This window comes from Talpa occidentalis, unplaced genomic scaffold (genome assembly GCF_014898055.3).
Source record: "Talpa occidentalis isolate TD23 unplaced genomic scaffold, MPIMG_talOcc4v2.1 talOcc4.8, whole genome shotgun sequence".
In the NCBI taxonomy this organism is placed as follows: domain Eukaryota; kingdom Metazoa; phylum Chordata; class Mammalia; order Eulipotyphla; family Talpidae; genus Talpa; species Talpa occidentalis.
Genome location: NW_023605194.1, coordinates 30,501,192 through 30,514,560, shown reverse-complemented (window position 1 = coordinate 30,514,560; position 13,369 = coordinate 30,501,192). Strand labels below are relative to the sequence as shown.

At 45.3% G+C, this 13,369-nt stretch overlaps 1 protein-coding gene across 1 annotated transcript in view; it reads left to right on the top strand.

The window, feature by feature from the left end:
* The first annotated feature begins 1,533 nt into the window (after positions 1-1,533).
* The window catches only part of WDFY4 (WDFY family member 4), a 223,540-nt gene continuing 211,704 nt past the window's right edge, over positions 1,534-13,369 (top strand). Inside the window, exon 1 of the mRNA XM_054690149.1 lies at positions 1,534-1,548. The gene's annotated coding sequence lies outside the window, so the exon portion shown is untranslated. The remainder of the gene's footprint in view (positions 1,549-13,369) is intronic.

The following is a 13,369-nucleotide window of genomic DNA, read 5'->3' as shown; positions in this document are numbered from 1 at the left end:
ATGTTATATTTAGTGGGTATGAAATGGTTCAATCTAATAAACCCAAAGGAACATGAAGCTCAGTGATGAGTTTCAGGGACATTTATACTATTATTTAAATGCTTCTTTCAGGGCCTCCCCTGGTGGCGCAGCGTTTGAACGCTGGGCTGTGAAGCTGCCCTCAGCCTCTGAAGTGCCAGTTCGGCTGCAGGCGAGGGTCCCACATGGCGCGACAGACCTCTCCTGCCGTGCCCACTGCTCCCCTCAGCAGTGTATTTCATCAGTCTGCCTGTTCTGCTCCCCGCTCAGGCTCTGGTGAATTCTCTCACCCTCCCGCGCTTCTGACTATACCCATTGCTTGTATAAAAATAAATAAATCTTTTAAAAAAAAGAAATAAAAAAATGCTTCTTTCATCATGACATCAATGTTATCCATAGTTTGCCATCTGATCTGAGAGGACTCCCTTGATCAATGACACAGGTTAGATCTGGGAATGGAGGAAGAAGGAATCCAGGTAGGGTCTCTCTGGGCCTGACAGAGAAGGAGGAGGAGAAGGCTAATGATCTCAGGTCAAGTCCATGGGTCCGCTTTAGATACACCTCTAATTAGATTCACCTAAACACCATTATTATATTTCAGATTTTCAAAGAGGATATGCAGGACCAAGGGAAAGAGAGAAAATCCAGCCTGATACTTCAGGGCAGAGCTCTGTCCATTTTTCACGAGCTTTTCCTTCTTGTCTTTGCACTGACCCAAAACTGCCTGACTGCTGAGTGCCCTGCCTGGAGGAGCCTTTCTTGGACTCACCCACCAGAACTCAGGCGGTTCTATTGATGGCTAGAGAGTGAGCAGAATCAGGCATCTGCTGACTCTCCACTTCTGCTTTCTCCAGGAAATGAACACAGACCCAGCTCGGGTGATTCATAGTGAAACGCCATTGAAGACTGACTGACGATGCTGGGCCAGTTTTGTTTTCCCAGGCCTGAAAGGCTGCGGTCGGCCATGGGAGGGCCCATGGCATCTGATAACAGCAGGGCCTGACCGACAAATCTCCAGGTAGGTCCATAGTGTTGGCTATGCCAGGCCAGTGCAGACGTGGGTAGGTGGGTGCTGCCTGCCAGAGAGGGGCCTACAGGCCACCTCCTGGAAAGCTGAGCTTGTGAGCACATGTGACCACCAGTGCCTGAGCCGGGTTTGTGGATGTGGGAGAGAAGGTAAATTGATGAGCTGAAAGTACGCGTTGTTGGTGGCACATGTGGTCAGGGCCACTCTGAAGACCTGGTCAGCTGGGGTGTCTGTCCTGCTGGTGTTTGCTGAGCCAGTCCAGGCCTTAGCACTGCTCCTTACCCTCCTACCTCAAGTCAAGTCTTTTCCCACTGTTCTGCCAAGGTGACCTGTTAAGCATGAGGCTATCTGTGCCAATTATCCAGAGTTGGAGAGAGAGGGCTAACCATGAATCTTTACAGTCCAGCTTCCTTAGAGGCTGCTGAGCAGTGGGTGTCACTCAGGCTGGTTACTTAGAAGGTTGGCTCTGTCCTGGCCCTGTAGTCAGTCGCTCTGCAGATCTGGTAAGTAGGTGCCTCTCCAGGCCTCCATTTTCTCATCTGAATTACTACATAAAACCTTAGAAACGCCAACATTTTCTGAATAAGGTCTACCTGGATCATGGAGTATTTGCTCTTTTCTCCTCCTAAAATCATACCTTATAAAGCATTAAACCAATCTGTGGTCCTAACCTCTGTGAAGTGATGGGGAGCTAATTCTCTAACATGAGGATCCCACGTGTGTTACCCCTTCCATGGAACACTCAGATTTTGATGTGAATTTATGCTTAATATTCGACAAATAATTACTGAGAGCTACTTCCTTCCAGACACTGTTACAAGTGCCAGAGACAGTGCGCAGGAGTTAGTGGCTCTTGGTACCGTGACTGAAGTGGGCTGGAGAGCAGGGGGTAAGGAGCATAGTAGAAAGGCCAGGAAGAGGCCTGAAGGAAGGGAAGAACTGAGCCCCATGGGTTTCTGAGGAGTATTCTTGTCAGGGGCACTGGAAACTGGTCAAGGTGTAGAGAAAGGGGCCTGGTGAGGGGCAGGGGGGCGGTGACAGGCCAGGGAGCACCTTTCTTTCTGGTATGAGCACCTGAGCTATACTCCCCCACACTTAGGAAGCTTTCTAATGTTGGGTAGATAGAAAAGAAAGTTTAGAACAAGTTAGAATATAAGGCATAAGAAGGACATACCCATGTGCTCCACTGTAGGTTTATTTATTTTTTAATAATCATTAGTATCTTTGAAGCCCTCAGTGTGCTTGTCCTTCTCTCTCTCTCTTTAGAGAAAACTATTGACCTAACATGGGGCTTATTATTCCCTTACTATTTTTTTTATAGTTCTAACTTGGATAATTATATTGCTAAGTACTTTATTTGGCTTTGTATGTTTTTGAACTTTGTCAATGGGAATTAAGTATTTTTTAAGACAGCTAAATTTGCTCATAATTATGTTTCTGAAATTCCTTTATGTTGTTGTATGTGCCTCTAATTCATTCATTTTACTGCTGTATAGTGTTCTGTATATATGACTATACCTTGATATACTTCTCCATGGTACTGCTGAAGGCACTGGGGTATTTCTAGTTGCTGCTGATACTGGTATATGCTGCTAGGCCTCTAGTTGTGTGTCCATCCAGGGGCAGGTGTACAAGAATTCCAAGGGTTATGTACACAAGAGGGGGGATTAGTGGGTCATAGACTATACACACCTTTAGCTTCACTGAATGATTATAGCTTTCCAAAGCTTTCCAAAGCCATTTTGTCCACCCGTCAGCAATACGTTGAAGTTTTTGTGCTTACATCTTTACCAATATTTAATACTGCGACAGTTTTAATTTTTGTCAGTCTGGTAAAAATGAAAAGGTATCTATTTTAATGTGCGTCTCCTGAATTACTAGGGCTGGGCATCTTTTTTACATGTTTTGGCCAATCTGGATTGTCTTCCCTGTTCAAAAATTTTGCCCACTTCCCCAGGGGGTCATAATTCAACATATATTCAGATATTAATCCTTTGTGATTTATATATGTTGTAAATGTTTTCCATTTTTTAAACTTGTCTCTTTGTTCTTGTTATTCCTATGAATGTTTGAACTTCTTAATTTCAAATGAGCTTAATTTACACATATGTTCCTTTATGATATGCCCTTATGTGTTATCTAATAAATTCTTTTTCACCGCAAAGTCATGAAATGACTCCCTTACATTATTAAAATATTTTTATAATTCTGCTTTTCACATTTAAGCCTGTAGTCTCACCTGGAAATGATTTTCCTGTATGGTATGAGATAGAGGGTAACATTCTATTTTATTTTGTTTTTCTCATGTGCATAACCAAGAATCTTTGCTCCATTTGTTAAAAAGGCCACTCACTAGGCACCGATCTATGACAGTTTTGTCATAAATCAAGTTGTTTTTATGTGGATCTTTTTCTGTGTTTTCTATTTTGTCAATTTGTTTATCTCTTTGTCAATACTATATAATATTGTTAACTATAGGTCTGTCATAAATTTTGATAACTAGAAAGTCTCCTCATTTTTTCCCTTCTATCTTGATTTTTTTTTAAATTTATTTATTTATTTATACAAGCACTGAGTACAGTCAGAAGCGCGGGAGGGTGAGAGAATTCACCAGAGCCAGAGGGGAGAGCAGAGCAGGCAGACTGACGAAGTACACTGCTGAGGGGAGCAGCGGGCGGCAGGAGAGGTCTGCGCGCCATGTGGGACCCTCGCCCAGTGCCCGGGGATCGAACCGGCGCTGCAGAGGCTGCGTGCAGCTTTGCAACCCAGCGCTCAACCGCTGCACCACCAGGGAGGCCCTATCTTGATATCTTAATAATTTCTTCCTTCATATACATCTTACAATCAGCTTGTGAGGGTCAAAAATTTATATTCAGATTTGATTGGAAATTTAATTTGGGGAGTACTGAAATCTTTATAAAAAAACACCAATTTGTGAAATTCATTGAATTTTCTCCAATTCATGAAAATGCCTTATCTTTTTATTTATTTAGATCTTCTTTAATATTATTAAAATAAAATTTCATCATTTTCTTTATAAAAGCAGTGCTTATTTTGCCTAGATTTGTTCCTAGGTGGTTTATATTTTTATATCATTTCAATTATCATTAAAACATATTTTTTGATTTGTGGTGATGTATTTTTGCACTTTAAAGAAGAATAATTTTAGCTCCTCATTGGGGAGCAAAGGACGAATCAAGACTACCAGTTAAGAGGCTATTGTGATATTCTGGCTTGCCCCACTGTCATCGTCATAAAGATGATGCGAGGTGGTCAGAGTGGTAAGATCCCAGGTTCTTTTTGAAAGTGGAATTTGATGATGTTTTAAGTATAGGGTGTGAGAGAGAGAAGTTAAAGATGATTCCAGAGTAACAGGGGGAGTGGAACTGTCATTTACTGAGCTGGCTCCAGGGCAGAAGGAGTGTATTTGTAAGGTAGTGGTTATTCCAGAATGTCAGTATGGACATTTAACAGTGGAGATGCCTGTTAGACATGAAGTGGAAAAATGAAATCTTGGTTCCCATCACCCCTGAGTGACCATCTTGGCAGAAAAGCAGAGCCACTTGGCCAGCTGGGAGAGAGGGGGGATATTTGTGCAGGGAGAAAAGGGGGAAGATAGAGAAAAGCTCCTCAGAGTTCCTTGAAGAGCTAGAGCTGTTACTCACTTTACTTACTACTAGGGCCAGGCATTTGTTATCCTCTTCGAAGTGTAGCAAATCATCAAAATGCATCTGCATTTTGTATCTGAAATGTTGCTGTCTCCAGGCAACAATCCTAAACTTTTGACTGCAGTCCTATTTGAAGATCTGCACAGCTGTAAAAAGCCTAGGTCTTAAAATCTAGGCCTGCATTATCTGATACAGTAGCTCTAGCCATGCCCATCTAGTAGCCTCTAGGCCAGTCTGAACTGAGATGCTCTGTAAGTATAAAATATACACCAGATTTCAAAGACATTCTAAACAAACAATAACAAAAGAAATATGAAATAATACTTATTACTCAATATGGAAAATTTTGATTATATATTGACATATTTTGGATATGAGCTAAATAAAATATATTTTAAAATATATTTTACTAAATAGTTTTAATCTGGCCCATTTATTTTTACTTTTTTAATCTCCCCTCCACCCCACCTAACTTTAACACTATGCACATGGCTTCCATTCGTGATTGGCTTCATACATCTCTTAGGCAGCACCCTTCTGAAAAAATGATACTTCCATGGCCAGAGGCTTTTGTGGGGAACAGGAAAGTCAGAGAAGTAAAATGTCATTGTCCCAAATAATTCTAAAAAGAAAGACAACATGGAGAGTAAAAGGAATGAATTTAGTCCTTACAATAAACCAGGCACTGGGTAGGACACCAGTATTTTCAAAGTCACTTAATCTTCACAGTGGGATCAGTTTTATTACTCCCATTTTAGAGATGAGAAAGCAGAGGCCCAGATAGGCAAGGTCCTTCACCCTCAGGCATTAAGTGACTAAGCTGGGACATAGGAACCTAAGTTCACCCAATTTTAATGCATGTGCACTTTGTACCAGGCAACATGACCACTAAAAACATGAGGAAACAACACTTCTGGAAAAGAACAGTTAGCGTTTGACAGAAGTGTGAAAGCTGCTTCTTCCCTATGTGCCCAATGATTAAACCTTTTGAGAAGCCACCTTCGCAGATGATTCACAGGCTCTGCGATTTTCCAGGGGTTCTTTCCTCCAGCTCCCCTCACAATGGCAGTGGAGACACCCTGCAACCATTTGTTAGGGATTGAGAGAATGGGATATGCTCCCTGGGCCAAGAACATGCTCCTGGTCCTCAAATAGGAACTATACAGATACAGCAAAGGCAACATGGGCTCAGACTATGGATGATTAATGCAATCAAATGATTATGAGTCGATTACACAATATGATACGTGGCTATGAAAATGAACATACCCAAAGGGGGAAATGCCTGTGATTTTTATGTTTTCAATATAATAATAAAAAGAAAATTGTCCAAGGAGCACACCAGTATCACTGATATTTAAAGTGTAGCACAACATACCAAATGAGCTGTAATCACAGGCAAATAAAGCTCTGTACACGTGAAGAATTTATGTTATGGAGGCTGGTCGGGGCATGCTGGTTTACTGACACTGAAACACGCCGCGATGAGCCTGCAGGCCTTGCCCTGGGTTCTCTGAGACCCGACCAGACCAGGCAGTGCGCGCCCACGCGTAGAAGGATGCTAGCCGGGAGACGCGTGTAACAAATGCCGGGCAGAATGACCCTGTAGCTCTTGCCCCCTGTCTGTGCCCTGAGAATAGGCCCTTTAGAAGCTGGAGGGCCGCGGGAGGAGCGATCAGCAGGGCGCGCTTTCCTCCACTCACCTGCGGTCCCTGAAGCTTCCAGGACTCTGGGGCAGGGCCACGGGCACGCATGCAACGGTTCATGATCTTTGAGAGGTCGCAACAATCAGCACAGAAAAATGATCAGAAGTGAAAAACAAAACAAAACGACATTCAAAAGGGGGCCACTACCCTGCAATCAAAACAGGCTTGTTATTTTATTTTCCCTTTTCTTGCCACACACATTTCATTTCTTAACTGACACAGTTATCACCTGGCAGTAAGAAGGCTTGGCTGAAAGGCCCGTTACCCCTCAGGTCATCCTGCTGCTTCCTCTGGCTGGAGGGGACCCCTCCCACCACACAGTCACCCTTCTAACATATCACCTTTTCAAGAAATACTTCTTGCTCCACAAAATTTAAAGTGTTTGGTTAATCTCATTTTAATGTGTTTTTCAACGGGATGACCTATCCCTCCCCCCTACATTAAATAACGGAGGAATTATATAATTGATAGAAACTTAGGATTGGGGAAATGAGAAAGAAAAAGTGTATTCATGAGTAACGACAAGGCTATCCCACCCTTTTGAAGTTTCTCCTTACGCCCCTTCACTTCTCACTTTTCGCTTTTACTGCAAAAGAGAGAAAACGAAAATAGCCGCAGTGTTTGTTTTACGGCCTCCAGCGTGAAGGAGGGGTTAGCCCCAGAGGGTGGCACCGCCAGCTCCTTCCCTGGAACCACGCAACAGGCTGTGCATATATCCTATCATTCCTGCTTTTACTGCATGTGAGTGTTATTTTAGGTTTTATGTGTTATTTGGCATATTTCGGTTATTGGGGGTTTGAGAACATGTAACAAATTTCCATGCAAGTGAATGGTCACTTCCTGGCATTTCGACTTAGGACAAGTTTCATAGGATCCCTTTCCTTTAGGGTGTGGAGGACCTGGCACTTAGGGAAGAAAGTGACGTGTGACTGAGCTATTGTAGACAGTAAGTACCAGAGGGGGAAAAAAAACGATAAATTGAGGACTTACAAGGTGCGCACTTTTATTCTGCTTGACTCCACAAATCACATCCCTCACAAGTGATATCCACTTCGCCCCACTGATGAGTGACGTGATCCTTACCCCTCTGCACCCTGGTGTAATTTCCAGAAAGTGCTGTTGCAAGCTGGTGGTGGTGGCTGCTTTTTACTCACAGGATTGTTCAGTGAGGATGGAGTCAGAAGCTTAACTGAGGGGATGTTATTTCTTGGCTGGGGTGTCAGGGGAGGCTGTGCCCAGAATGCTGCCAGGAGTTGTGTTTGGACAGGGCCAGGATTTACGCGTTGACCTGAAGCAGGGGCATCCCAGGAGACACCTGAATAAAGGCACAGGGGTCAGAGAATAAGGGACTCGTTCATTTGTCCAGACACCCTTGAGGGTGAGCAGGCGATCAGACAGGGGAGGATAACTCTAGCATCAAAGTTTGAGAGCTTGGGAATAGTCCTAGAAAGCACGAGGAGCCATTGAAGACATTTGGACTGACACAAAACGTGTGCTCCTAAGTCTGACAGTCTGGGGTGGGAAGGGAGGCAGTGGGGCCTGGGGGCGGAGAAACCTGCCATGGCAACACTGGGAGAGAGATGGAGAAATAGTGGGAGCAGCTCTGGGCACCCCTGCACTGGGCTGCCAGGAGAAGACCCAAAAGGGCAGGCAACTAGGGAGCCCATGTCCCCTACTCATGTAGTATCATCAGGTTCCTCGGCTCCTTTCCTTTCACTTCAGTGCTGTTTGCCCACCTCCTGGGCAGGTAGAAGATTCAGCTCTGGGTAAAAGAATATTCTTAACACATGAGGAATTTTGCCAGCCTGTGGGAGACTCATTCTGGTTAAACAAATATCTCTCAGAGGAGAAATTTGAAGACTGAACAGTAGGTTCATTTGAAAAGTGGACCTTCATTGGTGGACAGGCAAGTGTGTTATTCGAGGTGCATTACAGTTGGGGACTGAGTCATGGGGGGGCAGAAGGACTGATACCCCTAGCTCTCAGCTGCTAATGCTGTTTCCTTGCCCTGTGTTGTGCTGAGAAAGCAACGCTGGACAAAGTTGCATCTGGAAGTATCTCTTTTTTCTCATTTACCTAAAAGTAAAGTTTTTTGGATCCAGACCTGCCTTGCATAGCTGAGGACAGGGAGTCCAAGAAAAATGGTGACTCTTTTATTGTGTAATATGGGTGGTTTGCGCCTCATTTTGTTATGATTTTTATCATCAGTAAGAATGAAGAATTCTTTAATTTAATAATTAACTACATGGGAATTTAAGAGATGCTTAATTCCTTACAAGTCAGGAGTGCAGACTTCCAGATATGTTTGAAAGTTGGCCTAGTGATTTTTTGGTGTGTTTTTTGACTAAACTGTACTTAAAATTTAATAATCTAAATAGGACAATGTGTCAGTTAGCTGATTCTGGAAATGTTTTCATCTCTTGAACCTAAATAAATGGCTTGAAAGGTACAGTGGGTGCTGCTGCAAAGTTCCCTGTGGTTTCACTCCTCCTGGGACTGTAGGGTAAGGACGAGGGTGGGCCAGCTGGGCACCTGGTGACCATAGTGACCTAGATGCTGCCCACACTCTCCACCCTACACCCACCTGCACAGTGGCACACAACCACCTGAGATTCAGCCTCCTCCCTCTCCGCCCTTTGCATATCCTTTATCCTGAACACTTCTGTCTAACCTGTTCAAGGACTTAGTTTGCTTTCCCCAGCCTTCCTCTGTAAAGCCCACTTCTGTGAAGCCTCCGCTATGTCCCCTGTCCTCACCTCTTCTCCCCCAGTCACCAGCTCCTTTCCTCTGCCCCCTAAATGCTGAATTCCTGCTGTGATGTTAGGAGCATTTCAGGCATTATGCTGTGGAATCTTTTTTCCTGCCTTCTCTCTCCTGGCACTAGACCTCCTACTCCCCCATCTGGGAGCAGGGCCTGGGCTGTCTTGGCAAGCCCAGCATCCATGAGGGGGCCAATGTATACTGTCCATGTCACTTCTTGCTGAGAGCACAGCACTGACCTCCAGGTCCACTTCATGGGGTGAGGGCCATGTCCATTATTGGCATATATGGTTCCTTCACTACACACAAGCTCACCCAATCTCTGCTCCTTGTGCTACAGCCTCTGTGCACCTTACCACATCCCCAAATATGCACGCAGCCTGGAGTGTCTGCTTTGCTGCAAAAGCACCTTCTCCTCATTTTACAATATCCATTGTGGGAGTGATTTTTTTAAAAGATCCTCTCCTACCCCACCATACACCTCCTTAGGATGGATCATCAACCTCCTTATTACCAGGCACCTCTCTGCCCAACAGAAGTCCCCCTGCATCTGTTTCCTTGCTGGTTCCTCTGCTCCCCTGACTGTGGACCAGGGGTGATTCTACTCTGGCTCCATACATGTTTATTAATCAAGTGACCAGCACAAAAACTGAGCAGAGCCATTGTTTTGGTGGCTCTACATTGAAAATGAAGGATTAACACTGCGTGTGCTGCTGGTGTCAGTTCCTGAAGGACTGGGCTGCTGGTGCCCATCTCATGCCCAGGCTAGCGAACCCTTGGACTGGTAACTCCCAGGAATCAGTTCCTTGCTGAGGGAAGGAACTGTCAATCATTCTCACCATTGTCAATCATTGCCTCAGCCAATCTGGAGTGGGGGTAACAGCTACAGGGCTTCAGAGTTGAAAAAGCTTAGATTTAACCTTGATTCTGATGCTAATTAGCGGGTTGATTTCAGATAAGGGAGGCAAGGGACTTGAATCTCAATTTCTCTGAGTCTTGCTTTCCCCATCTCTATAGTGGGAATGAGAATACCTGCCTTACATGGTCTCACTTTTTAAAAAACATTTTTTAATTAACACTGTATTATAACATTGTACAGGTTTCGAGTGTGCGTCATTATAAGTCAATACCTGTGTATACATTAAATTCATTGCCACCAGTCCAGTGTTCTAAGATTCAAGAACACGGCATGCATTGTTAGTAGTTTTTCATTTAGTTATGGCCATTCTCACCTAGGCAGTGTTTCCTTACATTCCACTGGACAGAGTCATGGTTTGGCTTCCACGTTGGACAGGATCCCAGTGATGGGAACTAGGTTTCTTGTTACCTGTGCTGTCACCAGCCCGTGGCTTTGTGTTGATAGTGACAGCTTGGCTGCAGCTAAGCTTTAAGGGCCTGGGCAAGGGAACTACTCCCTGGCCTTTTTTGGCAATGTGGAAGTCTGTACACATTCTGAGATCCAAAACCGGGCCCCTTCCGCAGGACACTGTGAGTTCCTATATTCTGCTGTTGTTGCAAAACCCGCAGAGGTGTGTGCTGGCCAAGAGTGCATGGCCTGGAATCAGAAAAAGGAAGTGTTGAGGACCATGGGAGGTGTCGCTCCACCTACCTGCTTCCTGCCAACCGGAGTCTCTATGTTAGTCCTCTGGGGAATTCCTGACATTCGGGAAACAACCTGAGATATCTCCTCCTCCTGAGTCATTTGAGGCAGGTTGCAGGGTCCTGGGTGCTACTTCTCTGGGGTAGTACCTGTGGATACTCTTACCGCTTGGCTAATGTGGAAGTGGGGATGCGTGCTGGAGGGGTTTCAGGGTAGCACCAATGTGATTGTAGGCCATGCCGGGTCCATACCCTGGAAGGGGACATCAGACCCTCAGGGCACTCCTGGCACTGCCCACTCTGCTGCCCTTGCTGCCTCTGTCTGCAGGCTGCTGTTTCCCTGCCTGCGCCTCCAGTGATGTTACCCCTGCACAGGCTCTTGCTCCTGTTCTTCCAGCTGTGCTTTTGGGGACAGAACTCCTGTCATGGAAATTGTCACCTCTAGCCCTGTCTCAGGGTGCTACTCAGGAAGCGATTGAATCTCTCTAAGCCATGCTTTCAGCACCTGTAAAATACTGTTACTCTTTGCTCTCTTGTGGGGTGTTATCTCGATAAAGTGAAATGATACAGAGATAAAAATGCAATCAAGACAGCTCTCATTGCTTGGAGTTTATACTACGATTCTGGACGCAGTTACATCCCTGTCGTGTTAAATAAAAACAGGTGAAAGGAGCCACACCTCTGCTCTAACCTTCCTACTTTCTTTTTACCTGAGAACACTTGCTTTTTAAAAAAATCAGGCTCACTGAGATACACTTTAATACAAGTATTTCCCCCTTTTTAGCAAGCCCTTTTGATAAATGTAGATAGTTCAACCACCACAACCCAGATATAAAACATTTCCATAATCCCCAAAGTTCCTCTCTGCTCTTAGTAGCCACTTTCCTACCCCTAATCACTAATGTATTTTCTGTCCCAATAAGTTTGCCTTTTCCAGAATGTCACGTAAATGGAGTAAGATAAGACAGTATGTGACTGACTCCGTCACTCAGACCTTTGCAGCCCCCTGGCTTGGGATGTGTGCTCCTTCCACTGCAGAGCGGTGTCCTGCTTTGGGGGTGTCCATTTACCTCTTGAGGGACATTGGGGTTGTTTCCAGGTTCTAGCAGCTATAATAAACATTCATGGATAGGATTTTGTATCAACATTGGTCTTCCATTTCTCTAGAGAAAATACCCAGGAGCAGAAATGCAAAAAGTTCAGCTTTCTCAGAAACTGCAAAGTGTCTTCCAATGTGACTGTATCAGTTGCATTCCCACCTGCAAGGGTGAGACCCGCGGTGGCTGGGCACCCTCCACAGCACTTACTTCATTCTTGTTTGTGTTTTAAAGATGTTCAAATAGGTGTATCCTGACATGTGAGTGTGGTTTCAATGCGCATTTCTTTAATGAACCTGTTGCCTGTCTCAGTACTTCTGATGAACTGCAGGGGGGTATGGAGTGAAATGTGTTTTCACAGAACTACCCCCACCCACCCCTACCCAACTCCTCCTTTTCAATTTGTTTATAATTTGTAAGCTCTCCTGTCCACGGGCGATAAGGGGGAAGGGAGAGGCTGGGGCGATGAAGGCAAGGCTTACTTAACCCTGCACATGTTTTTGGAACAAGGACTTTGATATGTTTTTCTGAGAGCTCCAGATTAAGGCCAGGCCCTTGCTGAGACAGGAGCAAGGGGATTTGGATCTCAGGACATCGGGGGTGGGGTCTGGGGGTGTGGGGAAAGTGTGGGGGGGGTGGGGGGAGAACTAACTTGTGAACACAAAGGAAATAGATCGTGTGCAGGCATGCCTGGGAAGTTGCTGTTCTCTTCTGTTCCCCTGGTTTAGAGGCCCCCCCCAGCTCCAGGGCCTGGAGGCCAAATGCCCATGAAGTAGAGGGCCAATAGGTACACCTCTATAGGTCTGCATCCCAGACTTACAAGCTAGAAAAAGGAACAGTCACATGCTTAGCAGAGAAAAAAAGGGGGCGTTGATGGTCTATTTTGTCCTAGCAGCTCTTTGTCTCTAATCTGAACTTCCCCACAGATCGCAGAGTATGCTGAGCCCCAGGCACCCCTCCAGGCTCCCTGTTGGAAGGTAACCTGCATATTATAACCTGCATATCTTTTTTGCTTCATTTTCATTGAAGAGCTTCCTGGCATCTTCCCTCCAAGGCATATCCCAAGACTTCCCTGTTGTCAAATCACCCCATAGAAAATTGAGGGGTGAAGTAGTCCGTCAGAATGTAGATTTTGCAGCCCAAACATCAGCAACTCAGTCATTGCTTCAGACTCCAGATGTTACCCTCCGGTGTGGCAGCTGTGAACCAGATGCTTGGGTGCTTTAAAAATCAAAGCTCTGGTGACATAGGCTATGGATGTAGATAGGGTGGGTGAAGCAGAAGCCAGGGTAGGCAGTGACAGCCTCCACCGAGGCCCAAGTGGCTACTCCCAGCTGGTGCTGCTGAGGTCATAGGGAATCCTTCCTTCTCGGGTCACTGTGGACTTGTCATCTGGTTCCCTGAACACAATATACAAAGAGGGAGCTACCCTCCGGGCCCCCTGACAACACATAGCCCACAAGGGCTTAGCCCACTCAGGGCCTCTCCAGCTGT